Source organism: Streptopelia decaocto (genome assembly GCF_964273445.1).
Source record: "Streptopelia decaocto genome assembly, chromosome: 2".
Lineage (NCBI taxonomy): Eukaryota > Metazoa > Chordata > Aves > Columbiformes > Columbidae > Streptopelia > Streptopelia decaocto.
This window is the reverse complement of record NC_138655.1, coordinates 93,994,381-94,007,274: the sequence shown is the minus strand read 5'-3', so window position 1 is coordinate 94,007,274 and position 12,894 is coordinate 93,994,381. Positions and strand designations below refer to the sequence as shown.

Below are 12,894 nucleotides of genomic sequence, written 5' to 3'. Positions count from 1 at the left end.
CAACTATAACGTATTCTCTTTACTAGACAAAAGAGACTCGGAGGTCATTCTTTCCTAATGAGCGATGAAAACAAAAAAAAAAAAAAAAGAAGACTAGAGGGAAAAGGTGAGCTTTTCCCTGCAACTCACTATTGCCTTTATTTAAAACAAAGTCAGGACAACACAATTTGGCCTCAGTCAAGGAACTCTTAGTTCGGCTGCTATTCAAATATCCAAGCGTAATTTGCAACTCTTGTTATGAAAGGGGTCATTACTTTCTTTATACGTTTAATTCTACTTGTTCAAGACACACTGATGAAGCAATTAAGGCAGACGTATTACTAAAGCTGCTGTAGAATTTACAGGCTCTGTTAAGCACTTTGGTATTTCAATGAGGTGCTTAAACATAAAAATGAGAACTGTGTATTTAATACAAAATTATCAGTTAAGAATGCTGTAAAATCAGATTACTCATGACATTATCACCAACAGTAACAGAATTGTATATGCATTTTTGTGGTTGTGAGTTGTACATTCTTCAATAGCTTTCTTCTGCAGAGTTCCCATATGATAGAGATTCCAAATTTGGAAATATTCAGGCACATACCTAACTTTTAAGGAGAACAGCCTCATTAATTTAAACAGGGTTTAACCCTTATAAATGTTAGAATGATTGCCTGTTTTCAGAATTGGACCTCATGGGGCCCATTTTCAAAAGGTAAGTGCATTACATATTTTTACTGCTGTTTCTGGGTTTGCTATTAAAGTTCTCTCCTTCCCTCTCCCATCTGCTTTTATTGCTTTTGACAGAAATATCACGACAGTCTGAGGTAAATAATGATTAATTTAATTACAAACTGCCTGTAACTTATGACGAGACCCTCCAATCACTTACCTCAAATCATATGAGTGTTCCAACATGCAATTGTAAATCTTTTTCCCCCTCTCTCACAGGAGATGTTGCAGCCTTTTTCTGATGTTTTGCATTAAAACTCTTTCCCTGTGCTCCAGGATCTTAAACAAAAACAAAACAAGAAAACACTCAGAATGAAAATGTCAGTTCAAGTGATTGGTGGGTGGCTCAGGGGAAATCCCTGACCTTTCTGCAATGTATATTTCATTATTTAAAGCAAGTGTGATAACTCTCCCCAGCAGAAGCAGCATGAACACTCTTCTGTGGGTTGTACTTAAAAAAAAACACACACAAAAACCCACAACAAAAACAAACACCAAATCCCAACTATTTTAGACCACTCAAAAACATGTTATTTTTAAAATCTGCATGACAGCACACTACAAAGTATTCATTTAAAAGCACAATCCAGTATATACTAGATTCTACAAATTTATGAAGGTGAGAAGCGAAGAAAGCCCTGAGATACAAATCAGAAGAAAATTTATTGTGTAAAGTATCAAACTGTTAAATGGGGGAGCAATAGTTGGTTTGATTATTATTACTACCACTGTTATTACCACTAATAATATGTATACGGCCAACTCCCTAAATCTTCACTGGGTTACTGTAGTATTTCTGTAGTAGCAGCATGGGGGAAGTAGTAGCCGTGCTGGAGCAGCAACGCAGCGTTAGCACCACAAAACCCAGCCCAGCTGAGGAGAGAGGAAGGAAGGGAGGAGGAGCGACCCGGCCAATGAGTAAGAGAAACTGGCAGGCCTCTAACACAATCAATTTTGACATTCTCCACCATCGCCAAAAAAGGTCTGAAGGGTTTCAAATTTTCAGCGAGTGCTGCCACCACAACACTTTCTCACCACCCCCTGTTTCGCCCTCCTCCCTCTCCCGTACCTGCAGCAACACAGGCCAGGAGCTGGTCAGGCACAGAAGCCTCCAAAATCAGGCTCTGGCAGCAGGAAAATCCCCTGGCTACCAGAAGCAAATGCTGCCAGCCAGTGCAGAGTTCACTTTCCCTCTGAGAGAGCGGTCTGGCATTTGCGCGGCCCCTCCGGATTACAGGCATCCCAGTTATTTCTCTACAAACAATTTTGAGGATCAACAACTATATTCACTCCTGCACTGTAAAAAGCCTGAAAGGCAAATCGTTCCCGGGGCTACACCTGTGACTATCGCCACGGAAGCCAACAAACTTTGACAACACGGCAAAGAGCAAGATTTGACCTTGCATACACGTAAGCCAGACTACTTTGGTTTTCTTCCTCGGTTGGGACAGACAGATAGCTCTGAATGATATGTTCCATTGCTTTTAAGAAATAGAGACATTATCCACAGCCTTCTGTGGCTGTAGGTACTTCAGAAAATACAACTTTTCCAAAAGCAGTCAGAAATTCAGAAAGTACAGCTTTATTCCTACACACCGTGCCGGAGAAAACACAACGCAAAACTCAGAGCAAAGACCAACACAAAAATAAAGGGGAAAATGGGCTTCCCTTGACATGTGCACAGAGGCTGCGCCTACGTCGCCACTCCCCAAAGCTGCTCACAGTAGAAACAAATCCAAAATACTCCATTTAAACGACCCTGCTCCCCCACTCCACCGTGCTTGTTCTCACTTACGTGGTGTTGCTGCCTGCTTCGAGGAGCCTGCTCTCACTCCACGTGAGTAAAGGTTGCAACAGCCAAGCCTGCAGACTTGCAGGAAGAGGGCACAGCCCTCTGAAGCAGTGACACAAATCCACAGAAGGCTGGAAGTTCAGCGTGAAATGAGGACACTCCATCCATGACTCATGCCACCTAGGAACCATTCTTAATTTAAGCAAAAGTGTTAAAGGGATTATTTTATGGAGTGTCACCCTGCTGAATCAACTAGGTTCTGCCTCTCATTTTTTCCCTGACTCAAATACAAGGTGCCCAGGGATTCTATTTTAAAATCAAAATCAGCATAAATTCCTCCTGTTCTCACATACTTAGATTTTTAATGCTCTGTTTAAAGAGACAAACAATCTTGTTTGAGGGACAGATTCCCACCTATTCTCTAGGCTTTTTGCATGACCCATGGGCAAATGCTACAGGACACATCCTGAAGGGCTGAAATAGCTCTGAATGACACTCAAGCTTCTACAGTGCAACTAAAGTATAAGAGTTTGGCTACTAATGCACATTTTCACTTAACCCAAATTTTCCTGTGCCTCAGTTTCCCTTTCCTCTACAGCAAAAATAACAGTATTCGCCCATCTCGGAGGGCTGACATGAGGAATGCAACACCCACGCTGATTTAATGGATAATCTGGTAACGTGGACAAAGTTAAAGATCTCTTAACTCATGTGGGGCTGAAACATCACGTCCACAGAAGAAGACCCTGTGAAACAAAACAAGGAGTGAGTCATCAGCATGTCCCTCAGATTGTTTTGCTGGATAGTCATTTCACTAGTACGACTCCCTTCTCCTGGGTGCTCCCAGCAAGCGTGGGGGAGACTGAATGGATTCACTGTAGTGACATAACAGCTTTACAGCTGCTGAAAAAAGGCCTATTGTAGCCCTGCATTTTACTATCTCGAGTAGCATACATTAATTTGCTGTACAGCTTCCATTACCCATCTGATCCTTATAGAAACAGGAGCAGCAAACCAAGGCTTGCCAAATGAAAATATATTTAACTGTGATGAAGGAAATGTTTGGTTTTCTAAAAAAAAGGTAGCAATTTATACAGCAGATGATAAAACACTAAAGATCCAGTGTAACGAACATACTTCAAACCAAACTGGTTCTGCTTTTTTTTTTTTTTTTTTTCCTACCGTGAGCCAAATTTCACGATCAGAAAGCAGTGGCAGGTCTGCCATATGCACGTGTGCTCTTCCTGCAGACCCTATCTACTCATGGCTTGCACCTCTGTGCATTTCTGGTATTTGCTCAGTAACCTGAATGGTTTCAAAAACAACTGTGAACTCAATACAGAACTACTCAGTCACACATACAAAGCCTCATTCAACAGTCAAATATGCTGGACTTGGCAAAATCACATATGAGTAGATTTGACAGCCCATTTCTAAATGTCTTGATTTTTCTCTGTAGTGTCTGGACTCAAGTCAGGGAGGAAGGACAGTCCTGAATTAAACACATTCCTCCCAGCATCCAACTACTCCACTCTCCCCCTTCTGGAGAAATGAATGCAACTTCAAACAAATTACAGGAGCATTTTGTTAGCTCTTTCATTTTTCCCAGCGCCATAAATGAGGTGGTGCTTGGCTTCTCTAGCCCCCAGCAGAGCTAAATGAAATAAAAATCTCCCTTCCTCCTCCCATACAAGTAACGTTAACCCTGCCAGCTGCAAAGCAGCTGAATTCAGCCAAGGTCCCTTGAAAACAGCAGCACATCACACCTCACACATGCTGTACTGCTAACCCCTAAGAATTAAATGATGCTCGACCAGCACGTCTCCTCAAAATTTAGTACTTCCCTCAAAAGCTACAAGACTGGACAAAAATCACAAGGTCTTTTTCTCTGCCTGCTCGCTTCGGAGCCATAGGAATGCAACAGGTGTTGTGCTGGTATGCACTCAGAAGGCAGAAATAATCTGCTTTTTAAGAAAAGAAAACCTCAAATATCACGACAATAGCAACCTGATAAAATGTCACCAGTGGAACCCCTCCTTCCCCCCAGTCTTCCTTCATTTCACAGTGGTGCCTCTCTCAAACTGCTGATGGAGCTGAACACACTGAACTGATTTTCCATTCTAGTCAACTTTTATGTTCATTATGTTACTGTGACTTGACTCCAGTCAAAGCCCATGAAAAAGCCCAGTGGAAACAAATAATCAAGTAAAGAAAAAAATAAAACCCCAGGACAAACTACATCGAAAGACTCTGCTTATATTGTTGGATTTGGGGCAGGTTTGCCCACCTCCAAGCCTGGGCAGCTGGTGGGGCTGCCAGTCTCCCAGGGCAAGTAGTTCTGGGGTGGCCCTGGACAAAACCACCGTGGTACTACCACATGTGACAAGACAGGGCCAAGACCAGATCAAAGTGGAGTGCTAAAATGCAATCTCATTTTGAGACCAGCTAGGAAGGACATAGAAATGGCGGCACTGAGTTCTCTGCACAGCAGCCTGTCGTGGGGACAGGGACTCATTTCCCCAGTCATGCAGAAATGGGCCTGCTGCCCTCCCTCGCCCCTGCCAAGGATCTGGCAGGCTCAGGCACATGTTCCCACTCGGTATTTACTCTTTTTCTTGCCTTCTGCTCATAAGCACGAACACCATGAACTCCCCTCTTTTCTTAATAGCCAAGAGTGACTTCATCAAACAATTTTTGGAGCAAGGACTGCCGGCACTCACTCCCTACCCCCATGGCTCGTGTCAGCCTGTTTATCATTAAAAGGTGACGCAGAACCACACTCTCCCGCTTGCCCAGAGGGGTGTTAGGTCTTTCCAAGTCGTAATCACCCCGGCCTCACAAGGTGCTGACCTCAGACTCACCTGGCACCCTCTTAATTGCCTCCATATCCCAGCATCTGAGCACAGCACACAGGTCTGAGAGAGACTGACCGCAGTGCAAGCCAGCAGCTCCCTCCCATGGCAGGTGACCCTGCCATACAGCCACCTGCCCTCACTGTGGTACAACGGCCTCCTCAGCTTCCCAGGAAAACCAAGAGTCTCAAGAGATGAAGAGCTGAATACCCTCCACCCAGACTCTTGATGGCCAAGCCAGTCTGGACAGTAACTTCCTTCTGTAAAACTTCAGTGTTCTGCCCAGGAAAAGCAGCAGCTGTGAGTGTCTCTCTGCTAAAGGGCTTGTATAGTTTAGAAAGAGATGTTAAGAAAATGAAGTATGGCATGATTTGCAATGTGCAGATACATTCTGGGTTCTTCAAATGAAGGGCTCTAGAAAAAGAAGAAATTCCATGTCTTTTGGGAGAGGTGAGTCTGCTATTTTTTTCCTGTTACTTTCTGCTTTACTTACTCAGCTCAACTACCTTCTAGCTATACGAGGTTGCACTTTGAAATGTAGTTGTTTGCTGCTATAAAGAATGAACAATCAATATTCCTTGTACTTATCTCCAGCACCACGTAGTACAGGACACTTCAGCAAAAACCTGTGGTGACCTTTGTTGCAGGAAACTTTGGAGGCCTCACCATAAGCTTTTTTTAGAACAAAAATCTAAGTCACAACCAGCTCGGCACCACTGTAGTTTGGTTTTACTTTTTGAGATCAGCAGGACTATGCCAGCAGCTTGGCCAGCAACCATAATCTCCCGGGCAGCAGAAGAAATGTTGTCCTCTGCCTGGATCCAGTGAATTGGTTGGCTAGAAAAGCTATTTAACTTTTGTAGCCAAATTTACTCTTCCAATCAAGGAGACAGGACACTGAGAAAGATGAAGCTTTTGTGTAAATCTACTTCTCCAGACTTTTTTTTTTTTTTTAAAGTTGTACCACTGATTCTATTGTCTCTACTCTTACTTCTTCAACACAAATCATAACATGAGCATTTCGGCAAATATGAGGTTTGGTAGTAGGCTCTCTGGGCTGTCAGCTGTCAGATCCAGAAAGCAAGGCTGTCACATCTGCCAGACCGGCTCTCACACCTACTCTCTAAGGTAACATCATATATTTTTCAAGTCATGCTAGCAATAGTATGACACTGCATCTCACCATACCATATGTTCCTTCCCTGCCTCAGGAAATACACCAAAAAGAGCCTACACACCTTGAAATAAAGGATGCCTAGCCAGTGTCTCACAATAACCAATCGCCTCAATTCACTGCCCACCCTCTTGAATTCAAGGGCATAAGCACTGTCTACAGTCAGCAAGTCAAGCATAAACAGCTAGACATGGGTCATTACCGGTTAAGCATCTAACGTACACTTGGCATTATATAAGCTCCTTAAAGAAGATACAATCCTTCTTTCGGTAGAAGATTTCTTTCTAACTTCTCAAAACAGCCTTCCTTCTCTGATGCGTACTCACACCAACCTTCCCCTTTCAGCAATAACTACAAAGAAAAGGGAAGAAAGAACATTAAGAAAGAAAAATTATGAAATGTGTTTTACTAACAGATACAACTACAAGATGAGATCGCTGAAATTTGCCTTTCTTTCCATCCCTTCATCCTACAAGGTCCCTATAGGCCACGGCTACCTTAGCACTTTTGTTCACATCAGGGATGCAGCTTTTGAAGCAAGTCTCCAGATAATCCACCTTGCCTGGGCTTTTAATTGCGCTGTGGGATGGTCCTGGAGCAAGTGAACTGAATCCCCCTTGGGAGGAACTAAACTAGAACCATTATGTTCTCCAGAGCGGGCACTCAGTGGCACCAGACTGCTCAGAAGGAAAAGAACCCTGAAATGTGCCTGGTGTGAACCTCAGGATCCCAGCACTAAGTTTTTCACTATACAAATACTCTACAGTTGGTACACACTACTTGCTAATGTGGGCATAACCATTAAAAAAAAAAAAATCTGCTGTTATTCATCATTATGCCACCAAATAATGATATTATTATATTCTATTGTAATATTGCAACAGTGTAATAGTGACAGCAGCAAGGGCATCTTGAGGTGAATAGAGAGAATAGATCAAAGTAGTTTCAGCTACAATAACTAACCTAATTTCTGTAGTTCTACAATGAGTTCTTCTGCTCTCTAGAATACTTGCTCTTCGTCTTGCACCAAAATAGTAAAGAATGGTTATAGAAGGGAAAAAGTAAAACAAACTGGATAAAAAGACATGAAAAGTACTACCTTTCCCCCACTAAACCCCATCAAAAATAACAAACTTTAGGCATTAGTCATAAAAACAGCCAGCAGAAAATTTTAGGCAGTACGTTTTTAAGGTGACTATGCTGTCATCTGAGCTTGTCAAATATCCTCTGGTATTTTTTCTCACAGTAGGTCTTATGTTCTCTTTCCAAATATCATTAAAAAGACCAAAAATCTTGAAATTTCTCATAACTCATTCATGTAATGACAGTCATCACACATTTCTCAGTTACCATTTGCCACCTATTAAGAAGTACCTGCTGAGCCTATGGAGGTTTGCAGGCCACACGGAAGTCTGTAGGCCACTGGCTAGAAGCCATCTGCCTATACAATCCATCACATTTGTTGAAAACATTATCAGGAAGGGGAAAAGGATCTTTTCCTCATAAGTTGTTTGTATTCAGCAGTAACAAGAGTGTAACACTCAAAGAGCTTCACTGGAAGTTGCTACAAAATACCCTGTGATGGAAACCTCCCTGTGCTCCAGGTGTAGGAAATCAACTGTTCAACTTTCATTAAACAGTTCTGGACCTGGCAGCACATTTTTGAGCAAGAATGACATTGACCACTGCACTGAGGACCTGGCCACGGCCAAGTGAAATGCCTTCCTAGTACTCAAATACTTCCTGAAAACTTCTCTCTTCCTTCATCTGCCTTCCCCTGGCCCTCCACGCAGGAGAGGACTGCAAGCTCACTGCGAGCAGGACACCCAAGCGCAAAGGAAGTATGTGTAAAATCCAGTCTCACTTTACCACCACTGCCCATCCATTTTCATGAATGAAAAAGGCAAAGTCTGTAGGGGAAGCTGGCCCCTGTCACAACTGCTACCATGCTGTTTGTCCTCTGTCTTCAAAGCATCGTGGATCTGTGTTCGTTTCCTTCAAAGACAATTGTTTCTATGCATTTAACCAGCCAGAGGCATGGTTTGTAATGCGGTTAATTTTTAAGACAGTGCAGTTTTGTGCCTAACTTCTTGTCTTGCATTTCTGAAAGCCATCTGAGAAGGTCTAGGACCTGTAATACCTGATCTGTGCATTCGAATTGCATTTACTAGTGATTCTACAACACACAGGACAGAAAAGGCAAGTGGTACCGCAGGCTGGGCTCTAACCTCCCAGCTCAGCTGCACAGGCCAGGACCACATTATGCCTCCCACACAGCCCCGGTCACATCACTTTGTCAGGCTGCATTTGCCTTCCGCACAACATGGGAAACAAGAGTGAACGTGCTGCTGGTTTAGAGCAGAGGGAAGCTGGAAACATAAAAATACTACATTTATTAGGAAAGTGCGGGAGAAGTAAAAGGAGTTCATATTTTCTCCCTCTTTAAAAGACCAAGTAGTCCCCTAAGCAGGGGAGTCCACAAAGGCTGGTTTCTGGTGGCTTTGCCTCTTGCAGGTAGGTGACCCCATGCACAGCGAGCAGCACAGTAAGTGACCATAGCCAGCCCTTCGCTGGGAGCACTCGCAACTGCTCGCACCCCAGTGAGCTGTCACATCTGTGATAACACGGGTAAGCCTTTCCTTTAGAAAGGTCACTAATTTCTGTCTTTGTCCTATATCCAACTGCCTGTTTGATAAACCTGCTAGGAGTTCAAGGACTTCATGATCTCAATCCGTCTGTTCAATTTAGCTGGAGCTGGCCAGTGGATTCCATTGTTACTGCGGGGAGACTAAGAGAGATAGCATGCTCCAGAAAGAACACAAACTAAAATACCCACCTTGGCCCATGAAAATTACGTGGAACTGGCAAGACAGATAAACAAATGGATCTGATGTTAAAACTCAGAACTGCAGTGCCAGTTCTGCAAGATTCATTAGTATCAAATCCAAGCATAGTCTTACCCGGGGAGGTTTATTTCACTTACGCTGGTTTGAAATATAGCTTTACTTTTACTTACTGTGAATCGCATTCTGCTTATGAATAATATTAGGTATTATTTTCTAGGGAATTAAACTGTAATCTTTCCTCTGTTCCATTTCTTTAACATAATCAGTTTACTACTAACTTGTTTGTGATATTACTAAATTGCAACTACAGAAACTGGGACAACATTTTGTTCCTAAGCAAGACAGGAAAAGTGTATCTGTAGATTTAAGTACAGATAACAGACTCAAATTTGCTTCAGATGACACAGGACAAGTAGGTGTCTGGGGTTTTTGGGCAGAAGTGAGATAGAGAAAGGGGTTTTCCCCTGGAGGATTGAAACAAGGTTATTTTTCCTTACTATGATTCACAATATAAGATAGACAATGACAACATCAGGAACAAAGTTAAGTTCGAACTAAGTTAGGTTTATGGAACATTCACAATGTTGCATATGGCCACATATGTCTTATTAACTTTGGTGAATAGAGTCCGTAAAGAGAGAAAAAATAAAATAAGAAACCCTCTAGTTTATTTTGGGTATTGTGCCTCTCTACGTACACACACATGAACTAACACAGGCTACAGTGTGGTCTTATCTCTCCAGCACTTATTCAGACCTAGGATGAAACTGCTTTCAACCTGCAAATATTTGTCATGACAAAGCTAGCACTCAGTTTCATTTTCCAGCACCAACCAGTTTCAATTTTAATATTATACCGTCTTTTCCAGCATTCCTCAATCTTACTCCTGGAGTTTCCCTTCGGCGTCTACAGCTAGTGAATGCAACACCACGTAACTTTCCTATCACCACCGTCCTGCAGAAAAGCCAAGTAACGCTTCAGCAAGGCTCTGCAGGATGACTGAGGTTTGCAAAGAAACCAACTGCACAACTTTCTTGCAAATGGGCAAAATAGACAACATCCCGCTTTCAGTAACCGGTGTATTACCAAAAACAAGCCAGTGATCATTACATAATTGGTTTAAAAGAAGCAATGTCTAAAATGCTACGAACACAAGCCCCTTGTACTAGTCCATGGACTTGCATTTTATGCTAAAATGCATGTGCCTCAACATACAGGTATATATTTTAATATAATATAAAGCAGATGAATCAACTTAAGGTTTTAAGCAAAAATTAAGATATTTTGAAAGTCGGCAAGGGCCTTTATGCTCCTTTAGTCTTATGCTAATCTATATGACAAGTCATACAATTTCAGCCTAGAATCCCCTCCGCAGTGGGAATCACCCTTCCATTGCCTACAAGTGAGCAGCATCAAGCCCAAAGACTTGCAGCACAGCATTTTCAAAAATACATCCAAACTCCATAGAAAGATTTCATCCACCCATGACTGTACTGCTTTCCTAGGCCTTTGCAGTTATCACTGGGATCTTCTCATTATCATTAAAAACAAACCATTCTTCATGGTGAAAGACTGAACTGTTGTTCCCCCTGTTCTCCCAAGTTTCAATGAGTGTGATTTTCACTAAGCACTGACATGTTTTTACTATAGAAAAATCTTTAATTAAAAAAGAAAAATCTTTCACTCCCATTTGAGTGTTCTTTTCAGCACATTTGAGTGCTTTCCACGTATCTTAAAAACTTCCTTAAATTAATATTTGCTATTTAAATTTTGTGCCTTTGAAAAATAATGACAGGTGATCTGCACACAGAAACATGAGATATTTTAATTTGATGCATCTTTGAAGATATTACTGGCATACACGAACAAATGGACATGGATTCTCTCCACATCCCATCGACATCATGAGCCACCCACTGCAAGCAGGAAAAGACTTGTAATTTGGGGTTCTTCCTGCTTCGTGAGGTTTTACTGCAAACTCTAAAGAATGAGCCAAGGAGGCTCTTTCAGGCCCCAAACCATTTACGTGTTTAACTGCAGGGGCTTCAGGAAGTGAGCAGGACTGCGCAGATCTGCAAGTTAAACACAGCGAGAACCGCCTGAAGGACCTGAACGTGCCCCCTCTGTTCTCCCAGTTCACCCTCTCTTTGTATTTCCAGGAGCAAGAAGAAAGGATAAACGGGCCTTCTATTAATACTATTTGTACTAATCACCTGTTAGTCACAGTAGTCTGAAAGGCAAACTGACACATCCACTCATTTTACTGTTTCTAGTATTTATAGTATTATTTCTCCAGGACTGTGAAGTAGCTGCCAATTATTACTAGAATTTGGCATGCAGAAGCTCATGTATATGAAAAAACATGATCAAACAATATGCAGCTCATTAAAGGAAATTTATAACTCTGTTCCCTGCCCTAATACTTTGTTTTTATCTGCTGGAAATATTTACCGCACCACCTGATTAGTTTGAGATGCTTATGTATTTTGAAAATACAAATTATGCCATCAGTCATTCGTTGTATGACAGTAAACTTGCAATTACACAACTCCACAAGCTCACGCAGTAGACCGAGGCAGGCACAACCCAGCCCCAAGTGTCGGCACAGCACAATGAGACTACTCAATCTTTACTGATCTTATAAGAAAACTTGGACGATAAAGCAGGTCACGGTCTGCAGAACAAAGCTTGGACCTGGCTCTAACCCTGCACCAGTGAGCAGAGTCATGTCTCTCCAGCTTCCCGCTGCAGGCAAGGTGAGCGGGAAGCGCTTGCATAGGAAGGAGCGGCTGGCACATTTTCCCCAGTGTATAACAGTGCTACCTTCAGACTCATTTCCCAGAGCTGAGCATCTATGCCAAAATGGTACTGGGTCCCAAACTTATGTTAAAACCTACTGTCGTTCTTTCTCTTCCCTCTCCTCCGGTTTGCTTTTGAGCTTATGAACCTCACACAGAGGAGCACTGAGGATTTGGTCCTTCGCATGTGTGCAGAAATGTACATCCAGTGTGTCACCCTTGGCTGCCAGGAGCAAGATGCAACTCTTTTGGATGGCAAGGGTTCCATATAATTTGCCCTACAACCAACAGGAGAGACAAGCAACTTACAGACCTTGAGAAATGTACCCTTAAACTTGTACATTCATCCTCATTTCTATCTCTCCTATCGCACTTTGAGTGAAGCCCCTCCCTACACAAAACTGGCAAGCAGAAACGTACAAAACTACAGTGTGCGTACAAAATTCACACAGCTCAGTATCTCAGTCTCATGTATCTACCATAACACAATTAAACAGTTCCCCCGATGCTAAACAGCTGGCTTCCTCTCTGCTGATGTGATACACTATCTTGACTCACATGACACTGGATTCGCACAAGGCTGCCACTCATTCAGAAAGCTAGCACAAATGCCATGTCAGATCTAAACAAGGCTTTAAAACATTAGCCTAAATGTGCACAGCTCTCACGCCAGACTCCTCCAGAGCAGAGAGCATCATCTGAACAAGCCTTTTTGCCC

The 12,894-nt window shown here is 42.5% G+C and overlaps 1 protein-coding gene across 5 annotated transcripts in view; it reads right to left on the bottom strand.

The window, feature by feature from the left end:
- ATXN1 (ataxin 1) overlaps nt 1-12,894 on the bottom strand; it is a 219,145-nt gene that overhangs the window by 155,578 nt on the left and 50,673 nt on the right. For all 5 annotated transcript variants that reach the window (XR_014183358.1, XM_082045761.1, XM_082045760.1 and 2 more), the window contains one exon: nt 875-993. The gene's annotated coding sequence lies outside the window, so the exon portion shown is untranslated. The remainder of the gene's footprint in view (nt 1-874; nt 994-12,894) is intronic.